Source organism: Coregonus clupeaformis, chromosome 30 (genome assembly GCF_020615455.1).
Source record: "Coregonus clupeaformis isolate EN_2021a chromosome 30, ASM2061545v1, whole genome shotgun sequence".
In the NCBI taxonomy this organism is placed as follows: domain Eukaryota; kingdom Metazoa; phylum Chordata; class Actinopteri; order Salmoniformes; family Salmonidae; genus Coregonus; species Coregonus clupeaformis.
The window spans coordinates 26809278-26821090 of NC_059221.1; the positions used below are offsets into that span (position 1 = coordinate 26809278).

An 11813-nucleotide genomic window follows, 5' to 3' on the forward strand; every position below is an offset into this window, starting at 1 on the left:
AGATGACGAGATAAACGGGAAAGTTAGTCCGTCATGTAGCCAGTAGCCTTAATTCTTGCACAGAATCCAGCCTAGCTGATATAATGGAATTTTCCAGATTTCTGACCACTATTTTTTTCTCTGGCCTCCATTGATTTAGTCACCCTAATGCTGGGTATCCTACAAGGGTAAACACTCCAATAACTTTGAGGCTTGGACCATCAGTTTTCTTAGAGGATTATCTACGCAATTAACATTGGTCAAAAGATGCAGTTTTGATTGGACACCTTAAATACTGTAGAATTCCATTCATTCCTATGGAGGACTGCTTCTTCTGGGGAGTGCCAATATGGCCGACCGGTGACTTCAATGCCTTTTGCTGGCCTTAATACAAAGCATCAGCAATAAGGTACCACAGTATGAGTCATAATACCCATCGAACCTAGCGGTCAAACAAGGAAATGGTTCCAATTGTTTTTCCACCATTAATTTTACCCATATGGGATTTTAGAAACACTTAAAATAAGGGCTGTGATTCGTGTAGGCTTACATTTTGATAACTGTGTAAATCTCTCTAGGACAAGGTGACTTTTATCAATATATTTGCCTGTTTGTAACCCCCCAAAATGAAATGCTAATTAGCTGCTAATGTGGCTATCATAAAGAACTGCAAATGCCATGATGATCTGGACGAGACTGGCAAATCGAGGCAAAGGTAAGAATCTCTGGATTAACTATCTAATGTTAGCTAAATTTAGTAATTATTTATTTAAATGGACAATTATGTGATCAGTCTTTTGCAAGATTTAAATTGACACAATACCTGTTAGTAAAGGTGTCAGCTAGAGATGACGTGCAGGAGCTTGCAGGGATTTGTAGTCTTGCATGATATCTACTTTAATCACTCACCACCTTCCGGAGACATTTGAAACCCCACCTCTTTAAGGAATACCTGGGATAGGATAAAGTAATCCTTCTACCCCCCCGCCCCCCCCCCCTAAAAAAATAAATAAAAATAAAAAATAAAAAATTGTAAAGTGGTTATCCCACTGGCTATAGGGTGAATGCACCAATTTGTAAGTCACTCTGGATAAGAGCGTCTGCTAAATGACGTAAATGTAAATGTAATGTAAATGTTAATTCTAATTAGCATTTTCGAATCTGAGAGCCAAATATATTGATAAAAGTCACCTAATCAAAGAGAGATTTAAATGGTTATCAAAACGTCACGCCAGGGTAAGCCTTCACGAAACACAGCCCTTATTTTAAGCATTTCAAAAATTCCATATGGGAAAAATGAATGGAGCAATTTCCCTGTTTGACCTTTTCCCTGGTTTTATGGGTATTATGACACCTCCACCGTGGGGCTCTATCCAGTGTTCATACCAAAGACAGTACAGTATGACGATAAAACTGCTTCTCCAATTTCTCCAATAGAAATCCCCGATCACACTTGTAGGCGACGTCATGGTAACCTTGGCTGGCTAAACTCATGCGCAGAAATATGCCCTCGGGTCTAACGGTCGTCTCGCGCAGAACTGCGCATGTGCAGGCCGTTAAATCAACAGCACTCCTTCGATATAAAGTAATTTTTTACGAAAATAAAAACGTGTCAGTTTGTCACTTTCATGAAGTTTAAGTAATAACATTATCAAATACTTAAGACATTGGCTCGAATCTAGTTTGTGCCTTTATATTTCGAGAAAATTAACAACTAAGGAAAAAAACATTGCGTCTCTCATTGACTTCTCAAACGCCAAACCCCGGCCGGAAATCTCGCGATGTTTCGTCTCTGTTTAGAAACTGTGTCTATACCATCATTGTTGCATACCGGAGCGCCATATTCCGGCCGGGGGTCGTGAATATAAAGCACCTGCATGAGCACTGCAGGGAGTGACGTCACATCTAAAGCGAGAACAGAACGAGAGAGGCAGCATTTCTATGTAGCTGGCATCAAAGCAGGTAGTGTAAAATAAAGTCAAAACACACATCATGTATCGTATCAGTGTTTTGCAAGCATTAAAGGACAGTTCTGCGAGACTAGGCTATAAAGGAAAAACTAACTGCCGAAACCCGGGATCGAACCAGGGACCTTTAGATCTTCAGTCTAACGCTCTCCCAACTGAGCTATTTCGGCCACGTTAAAGAATCTTGCAATCTGCAACACCTAAATCCACTTTTGGTATTTTACATTAACGCTACATTCCCGTTGATTCTTGAACAGTATACGTTATAAGTGCCTCATGAGCTTAGTTCAACTGTCGGACCCCATCAGAACCCAGAATATAAACTTGTTTTACTTCATTGTTTGTATACAATGTCATTGTAAACAAGCAACGTAAGCCCTCAAAACATGGTTTATGTTGATGTCATGGCTCTGTCTATGAATTTGAGATTGAATACGCTTTTTACCAAAACAGTGGATGGGTTTTACCAAAACAGTGGAAGAGTTCCCCTTAAACATAGAAAATATGTTTGGTATTATACCCAGGGGCGCAACTTTGGTTTTAGAAGTGGGGGGGACATAATCAAAATAATATTCTAATAATATTCTAATAGATATTTTTTAGGGGGTAAATCAACTTTAATATTGCAGATAGATTGAGTATACCACATCAGTCACCGGCTTCATCAATAAGTGCATCGATGACCTCTTCCCCACAGTGACCGTACATACATACCCCAACCAGAAGCCATGGATTACAGGCAACATCCACACTGAACTAAAGGGTAGAGCTGCCGCTTTCAAGGAGCGGGACTCTAACCCGGACGCTTATAAGAAATCCAGCTATGCCCTCCGACGAACCATCAAACAGACAAAGCATCAATATAGGACTAAGATTGAATCCTATTACACCGGCACCGACGCTCGTCAGATGTGGCAGGGCTTGCAAACTATTACAGACTACAAAGGGAAGCCCAGCCGCGAGCTGCCCAGTGACACGAGCCTACCAGACAAGCTAAATTACTTCTATGCGCGCTTCGAGGCAAGCAACACTGAACCATTCATGAGAGTACCAGCTGTTCCGGATGACTGTGTGATCACGCTCTCCGTAGCCGATGTGAGTAAGACCTTTAAACAGGTCAACATTCACAAGGCGACTGCTTACATCACTGCCTGGTATGGCAACTGCTCGGCATCCGACCGCAAGGCGCTACAAAGGATAGTGCGTATGGCCCAGTACATCACTGGGGCCGAGCTTCCTGCCATCCAGGACCTCTATACTAGGCGGTGTCAGAGGAAGTCCCTAGAAATTGCCAAAGACTACAGCCACCCTTGTCATAGACTGTTCTCTCTGCTACCGCACGGCAAGTCGTACCGGAGCGCCAAGTGTAGGTCCAAAAGGCTTCTTAACAGCTTCTACCCCCAAGCCATAAGACTGCTGAACAGCTAATCAAATGGCTAACGGGACTATTTGCATAGACCCCCCCCCCACTTTTTTTTTACACAGCTGCTACTCGCTGTTTATTATCTATGCATAGTCACTTTACCCCTACCTACGTGTAGATATTACTTCAATTACCTCGACTAACCTGTACCCCCGCACATTGACTCGGTACTGGTACCCCCTGTATAAAAAAAACTGAAATACCTTATTTACATAAGTATTCAGACCCTTTGCTATGAGACTCGAAATTGAGCTCAGGTGCATCCTGTTTGCATTGATCATCCTTGAGATGTTTCTACAACTTGATTGGAGTCCACCTGTGGTAAATTCAATCGATTGGACATGATTTGGAAAGGCACACACCTGTCTATATCAGGTCCCACAGTTGACAGTACATGTCAGAGCAAAAAGCAAGCCATGAGGTCGAAGGAATTGTCCGTAGAGCTCCGAGACAGGATTGTGTTGAGGCACAGATCTGGGGAAGGGTACCAAAAAATGTCTTCAGTATTGATAGTCCCCAAGAACACAGCGGCCTCCATCATTCTTAAATAGAAGAAGTTTGGAACCTTCCTAGAGCTGGCCACCTGGCCAAACTGAGCAATCAGGGGAGAAGGGCCTTGGTCAGGGAGGTGACCAAGAACCCGATGGTCACTCTGACATGGCTCCAGAGTTCCTCTGTGGAGATGGGAGAATCTTCCAGGACAACCATCTCTGCAGCACTCCACCAATCAGGCCTTTATGGTAGTGTGGCCAAACAGAAGCCACTCCTCAGTAAAAGGCACATGACAGCCCGCTTGGAGTTTGCCAAAAGGCACCTAAAGACTCTCAGACCATGAGAAACAAGATTCTCTGGTCTGATGAAACCAAGATTGAACTCTTTGGCTTGAATGCCAAGCATCATGTCTGGAGAAAACCTGGCACCATCCCTACGGTGCAGCATGGTGGTGGCAGAATAGAAAGAGGAGTGGGAGGCCCCGGTGCACAACTGAGCAAGAGGACAAATACATTAGAGTGTCTAGTTAGAGAAACAGATGTCTCACTGGTCCTCAACTGGCTGCTTCATTAAATAGTACCCGCAAAACACCAGTCTCAACGTCAACAGTGAAGAGGCAACTCCGGGATGCTGACCTTCTAGGCAGAGTTGCAAAGAAAAAGCCATATCTCAGACTGCCCATCTTAATCTTTTCTTTTTATTGACCAGTCTGAGATATGGCTTTTGACGTTGAGACTGGTGTTTTGTAGGTACTATTTAATGAAGCTGCCAGTTGAGGACCTGTGAGGCGCCTGTTTCTCAAACTAGACTCTAATGTACAGTGAGGGAAAAAAGTATTTGATCCCCTGCTGATTTTGTACGTTTGCCCACTGACAAAGACATGATGTCACGCCCTGACATAGAGTTTCGATAGTTGGTTTGGTCAGGGTGTGAATATCTATGTAATGTGAATATCTATTATAGGCCACACCCGGCCTATGTTGGCCGGGTATGGTTCCCAATCAGAGGCAGCTGTCGGTCGTTGTCTCTGATTGGGGGTAATACTTAGGTAGCCATATTGCCTACCTATATTGTGGGATCTTGACTCTTGTTTGGCTTGTTTGTGTGTAGCCATTGTGAGCTTCACATTACGTTTCTTTTGTTGTTTTGTCATGTGTTAACGTCGTTAATAAACATGTACGCATTCCACGCTGCACCTTGGTCCAATCCTGTATTCAACGAACGTGACACATGATCAGTCTATAATTCTAATGGTAGGTTTATTTGAACAGTGAGAGACAGAATAACAACAACAAAATCCAGAAAAACGCATGTCAAAAATGTTATAAATTGATTTGCATTTTAATGAGGGAAATAGGTATTTGACCCCTCTGCAAAACATCACTTAGTACTTGGTGGCAAAACCCTTGTTGGCAATCACAGAGGTCATACGTTTCTTGTAGTTGGCCACCAGGTTTGCACACATCTCAGGAGGGATTTTGTCCCACTCCTCTTTGCAGATCTTCTCCAAGTCATTAAGGTTTCGAGGTTGACGTTTGGCAACTCGAACCTTCAGCTCCCTCCACAGATTTTCTATGGGATTAAGGTCTGGAGACTGGCTAGGCCACTCCAGGACCTTAATGTGCTTCTTCTTGAGCCACTCCTTTGTTGCCTTGGCCATGTGTTTTGGGTCATTGTCATGCTGGAATACCCATCCACTACCCATTTTCAATGCCCTGGCTGAGGGAAGGAGGTTCTCACCCAAGATTTGACGGTACATGGCCCCGTCCATCGTCCCTTTGATGCGGTGAAGTTGTCCTGTCCCCTTAGCAGAAAAACACCCCCAAAGCATAATGTTTCCACCTCCATGTTTGATGGTGGGGATGGTGTTATTGGGGTCATAGGCAGCATTCCTCCTCCTCCAAACACGGCGAGTTGAGTTGATGCCAAAGAGCTCGATTTTGGTCTCATCTGACCACAACACTTTCACCCAGTTCTCCTCTGAATCATTCAGATGTTCATTGGCAAACTTCAGACGGGCCTGTATATGTGCTTTCTTGAGCAGGGGGACCTTGCGGGCGCTGCAGGATTTCAGTCCTTCACAGTGTAGTGTGTTACCAATTGTTTTCTTGGTGACTATGGTCCCAGCTGCCTTGATATCATTGACAAGATCCTCCTGTGTAGTTCTGGGCTGATTTCTCACCATTCTCATGGTCATTGCAACTCCACGAGGTGAGCTCTTGCATGGAGCCCCAGGCCGAGGGAGATTGACAGTTATTTTGTGTTTCTTCCATTTGCGAATAATCAAACCAACTGTTGTCACCTTCTCACCAAGCTGCTTGGCGATGGTCTTGTAGCCCATTCCAGCCTTGTGTAGGTCTACAATCTTGTCCCTGACATCCTTGGAGAGCTCTTTGGTCTTGGCCATGGTGGAGAGTTTGGAATCTGATTGATTGATTGCTTCTGTGGACAGGTGTCTTTTATTCAGGTAACAAACTGAGATTAGGAGCACTCCCTTTAAGAGTGTGCTCCTAATCTCAGCTCGTTACCTGTATAAAAGACACCTGGGAGCCAGAAATATTTCTGATTGAGAGGGGGTCAAATACTTATTTCCCTCATTAAAATGCAAATCAATTTATAACATTTTTGACATGCGTTTTTCTGGATTTTTTTGTTGTTATTCTGTCTCTCACTGTTCAAATAAACCTACCATTAAAATTACAGACTGATCATTTCTTTGTCAGTGGGCAAACGTACAAAATCAGCAGGGGATCAAATACCTTTTTGCCTCACTGTATTTGTCCTCTTGCTCAGTTGTGAACCGGGGCCTCCCACTCCTCTTTCTATTCTGGTTAGAGCCATTTTGCGCTGTTCTGTGAAGGGAGTAGTACACAGCGTTGTACGAGATCTTCAGTTTCTTGGAAATTTCTTGCACGGAAAACGACGTTGGAGGTGCCTTATGGTAGAGAAATTAACATTCAGTTCTCTGGCAAAAGCTCTGGTGGACATTCCTGCTGTCAGCATGCCAATTGCACACTCCCTCAAAAGTTGAGACATCTGTGGCATTGTGTTGTGTGACAAAAGTGCACATTTTAGTGGCCTTTTATTGTTCCCAACACAAGGTGCACCTGTGTAATGATCATGCTGTTTAATCAGCTTCTTGATATGCCACACCTGTCAGGTGGATGGATTATCTTTGCAAAGGAGAAATGCCCACTAACAGGGATGTAAACAAATTTGAGCACAACATTTGAGAGGAATAAGCTTTTTGTGAGTTTGGAAAATTTCTGGGATCTTTTATTTCAGCTCATGAAACATTGGACCAACACTTTACATTTGAGTTTATATTGTTGTTCAGTGTACATCACTTTTGCAATGAACTGTCAAATTGAAGACAATTATTGACTTGTTTCACTATAACTAAGCCTAAAACATCTGGTTACTCTTTAAGTTCCACCACTTCATATTGAAAAGCTGAACCAATACCTAGGGTGAACACATTTAAAATACCCAAATTCATTCCATATCATTCTTCCAGCCCAGCAGAAATGTCCCATCCACATAATAGGATTGTAGATGTGCAGATAGACCCAAGCCCAGTCTATTTTACCGTTACTATAGTCAAGTCTGTGGGTTAAGGTATTTTAATATAGATGTTACCATTTTAGTAATCAACTTAGCTAGTTTTTTGGGGGGTCTTTCAGATGGGCGGACCGGAAACCCAGTGACAACACTTGGGTCTGTAGCTGCCATTTACCGGTGGGAAAGAGAAATGGCCCTGTATTTACCAGAAAATGTAGCTCATCCACCATGGCAGAAGAGAAAGATCCAAACTTAAATCCGTTTTACCTCATTTCTACCAGCATGTCACATGTGCAACCAGAGGGAAAAAAACTATAGATCCAGACTGTTGATTGGGAAACAAGAACAAACAATGAGGCATGAGGATTGGGTGTTGAGGGACCACTTGTCACATTGTCTAAGCTGGGTTTGTGTTATGATAATGCATTTTCTGTCCAGATAAAGATGTTGATACGGCATTGAAAAAGACCCACCACTGACCCACCGCATGTGGTAGAGAGAATCCCCTGGTCACCTATAGAGACCTACCAAGAGGAAGGATGTTAAGTGCCACATGCCTTTCAATGCATGACTTTGAACACCTTGAAATGCATTTGTTGTAAGAAATGTGCTATATAAATAAAGTTTGATTTGATTGATGACATTACAGCTGTAGAATATTTAATAAACTGTCATTTTCACATGAGGACAAGTGTAGTTTTTCCATAAACTTTTAATTTATACTGTGCCTATGAAGATTTGTCTCTGGTCATGAAACTACAATACATGCTGGATGTCTAAACAAAGTAAATTTCGAATGTCAATAGATTTTTTGATTCATTCTCATCAATGACAACATTCTAGAACTGAGTTATCACTCATCAAAGTCTGCTGTCTGGGGTAATCTGGTTAATGATTATATCGACTTCATCTCGGGCCTAACAACACCCATGCCAATATATCCTCCATACACCGGCTTCTCGGGCATTATCACTTTTATACAACGGGTTACCAACATATTCAAATAATCATTGACATATTTTCATAAAAAAACGTTATTTTGATTAATTTATTAATACTATTTCATCCTTCCACAAGATACAGTCCCGACACAAATCTAGGGTTGCTACCCAAGCCCGCTGGTCATTCCTTGTATTGGTTCGGTTGCCAGAGACCATAGATGTAGGTCCCCTGTAGCTCAGTTGGTAGAGCATTGCGCTTGCAACGCCAGGGTTGTGGGTTCGTTTCCCACGGGGGGCCAGTATGAAAAATGTATGCACTCACTAACTGTAAGTCGCTCTGGATAAGAGTGTCTGCTAAATGACTAAAATGTAAAATACAGTTGTTTAGTCATCTTGTTCATTCTAAATGTTTCATTGCCATACTGGCTAGCAACGTTTTTATCCCTTGCTTGCTAGCTAGCCAGCTACGGCTAATTTACAGTCACGTCAAACAGTGCAGCCAGAATAACAACAGTAGCTGCATTTGCATTTTTTAAGCTGTTTTCTAGTGACATTTATTTGGATACATCCATAAGAATGAGCTAATGAGGCGTGATTTTGCCTGGCATAGAAAATGTGCTCTCTCGCCAGGACACTGTTGTTCAGAGGAGCTAGCCAACAACACAGCTAACACAATCGCTTCAAACTGAAGCTGGAAAGACTGCAAACTAGCTGCACTTCGTTTCGTTTTACCTTTTTTCAATTGACATTTCTTTGTATATATTGTTAGAAATTGCGTCAATCCAAATCTGGTATTAGGAACAAAAGAGGTCAACACGACTTCTAAGATCTACTATTTATTTTAATTAATGCAAAAACCTTCAATGGTAAATATGATGTTTCGTATATACGGGCTCTCTGAGATGTCTCGCAGGACACTCCAGACAACTGACACATTGTTTCAGAAACAATACCCAAATACTCTGACAGAGGAAGTTTCCCACTTCTCTGCTGGCCAATTAGAGTAAAGACTTGAGCGTGGTTTAAACTTTCTCAGCCAATCCGTTAGTTCAGGGGTTGGTCTCATCTCCTCGGCGCCATTTGTTGCACACTTCAGCCAGGCACAAGATTATGATAACAACCTATCATAGTGAGAAGAGCCAGCTCCTTTAGACATCATTCCTATGTCCAAGGAAGGCTCATAGATCACAAAGAACTATTATAGTCTAGCATTTGAAGACACAATCCTTATCTTATTTTGCCCCCTAAAACAGCTCTTCACATCAATCACAGCCTTGCCAGGTGTCACAGCCTACATTAGCCCAGTCAAGACTGCATTCTTTCTAAGTTAGTCATCCCATCAATTTAGGAGAATAATAAATCCCCAATAATCCCCCTTTTCACACCTAATAAGGTGTGATTCAAAAAATAAGAAAACACAGATTGTCATTCATTATAATACAATACAAACAAAAAATCACACTTTTATTAATAGGCCATAATGATACTAAAAAATTAAAACCCTCAGTCCATCTACACCCCACTTGCAAATTGTTACCAGTCACCAAGGAACTTCAAACCATCACATAAGGAAAGACAAACATTCACATGGTTAACTTGATTAATAAAGCATAAAACACAGGATTAATAGAACACAAAACCTAAGACTATTAAAACATAAAACACAAACAGAGAAGTATATTTTGGCCCCCTTTAGACACCCTCTAGTGTCACTCCACCAAGCCTGGTAGGTCATATCCTCAATTCCTTAGGTCGGAGTCCAGGATTGGGCCATATCTCACCATCTTTTGGGAAATCACCTTCTCCATCTCCTTTCTCACCAAACCTCAGACACAGGAAATAAGACAACATCCACAAAGAACAAGTATACCCATAGAAGCTATAACTTCACCCAGAATAGTTACAACAATAGTTTTCCATTTACCAAATATGTTATCAATCCAACCTTTTATGGAGCTCTCACTACCAGAGTTCTCAGCCAGTTTGTTCGTCAGTGTAGTTACTCCCCTGAAGCTCTTTTGTCACTGACCCGTCCGGTGCTATATTGTTTGAGGATGAAAATACAGCACATAGATCCAAACAGAACACAAACTCCGCCCCTCTCAGCCAAAAGCATATCTAAAGCTATTCTATTCTGCCTTGTCATTAAGATAGTTGCCGCTGTCTGCTCATCTAATCCCTTTATTGCATCACAAGTGTGGTTTATAAATCTTTTCTGGTTATAGTAAATATAATTTATCCAATCTACGTTTTTATTAATTGTTGACCACCAAAAAATACTTGATTCAAACTCAACTGCGATCTGATTGTGGATCCCATCAATATATATCCTTTCATCAAAGGATCCCGGGAGGAGGTCCTACTTTCTACGTGACAACTCACCAGTCTCTGACACGTTTGATTGTTTACATATGTAGGTGAGTTCACAATCAGTTATCACCACACATCCATCAGATGTCAGCACGGGTCTGGTTTTGGTTCCTAAAATCCTCTGGCTGCAACAAAGAGGAGAGATTAGTCATGGTCTCTTTTAGTTGTGATATTCTCTGTGTGGGAGCAGGAGCTAAGATGCCCTACCCTGTATCCTATCTTATTAGTCCTAGAAAAACAATAAGAATCCCCTGTGACTTCAAACTGAGGCAACCCAGGTCGGGATGACTTTGTTATCGGGGAAACAGATAGTGCAAGTTACCATAAGACTCTTTCACCACATTCCCAGGTGGCTTGCATGGAGGATAAACCTGACAGAGAGTTAAAGCCTGTCAAGGGGAACGGATTAGTTGTTAACCTTGGTTTGGCTGTCCTACAGGCATAACAGTCCTCTTTAGACCGTATACTGAATCCATTCCAACCACAGGTTAAAATCTATTTACTCCATCTCCATCTGTACTACTTCCTTCAGGTCTATAGTTTGCACTGTCTCACTACCTCCCTCAGAGAGGTTTACTCTATAGGGTGCCCCAGTTGAAGAAGATATCTCACCTGTCAGGTCTGTAATCTGTTTTAGCATAATTCAGACTTTCAGACAGTACCTACCCTCATATGGGTCGCACTGCCATTTCTGATAATTCCCTACTTTCACAATACTCCACCTGTCCCTAAACTGTGTATGGAGATTGGTGATGTCCTTCCCTAAAGTCCCTTGTATTTCCCTTTTCCTACGTCTAGCTGTCTCCTATGCCTTTTCAACTTGTGTTAGGTTAACTACTACTTTTTGGCTGATCAGAAGGGTTTGAGTGTGTTAGGAATATGGCCCCCACAATCAGACAGCTACCTACCGTCAGGAGACCTGTGAATCCCCACCCTTGCCCTGAGAACATGTCAGATGCCAACCCATTGCTTCACCTTCTACCAAACTCACACAGGGATGATCAGACAGGGTAAGGGAATCTTCGTTAAGGAGCCAACCCCCGAGCCCTAATGGTGATCGGATCTTTCTCCTAACTCTGT

General features: G+C 42.3%; 1 non-coding gene across 1 annotated transcript; it reads right to left on the minus strand.

Moving 5' to 3' along the window:
• Positions 1–2043: 2043 nt before the first annotated feature.
• On the minus strand, positions 2044–2116 carry trnaf-gaa. The gene has a single exon. It is a non-coding gene; the product is annotated as a tRNA-Phe (tRNA).
• Positions 2117–11813: the final 9697 nt, after the last annotated feature.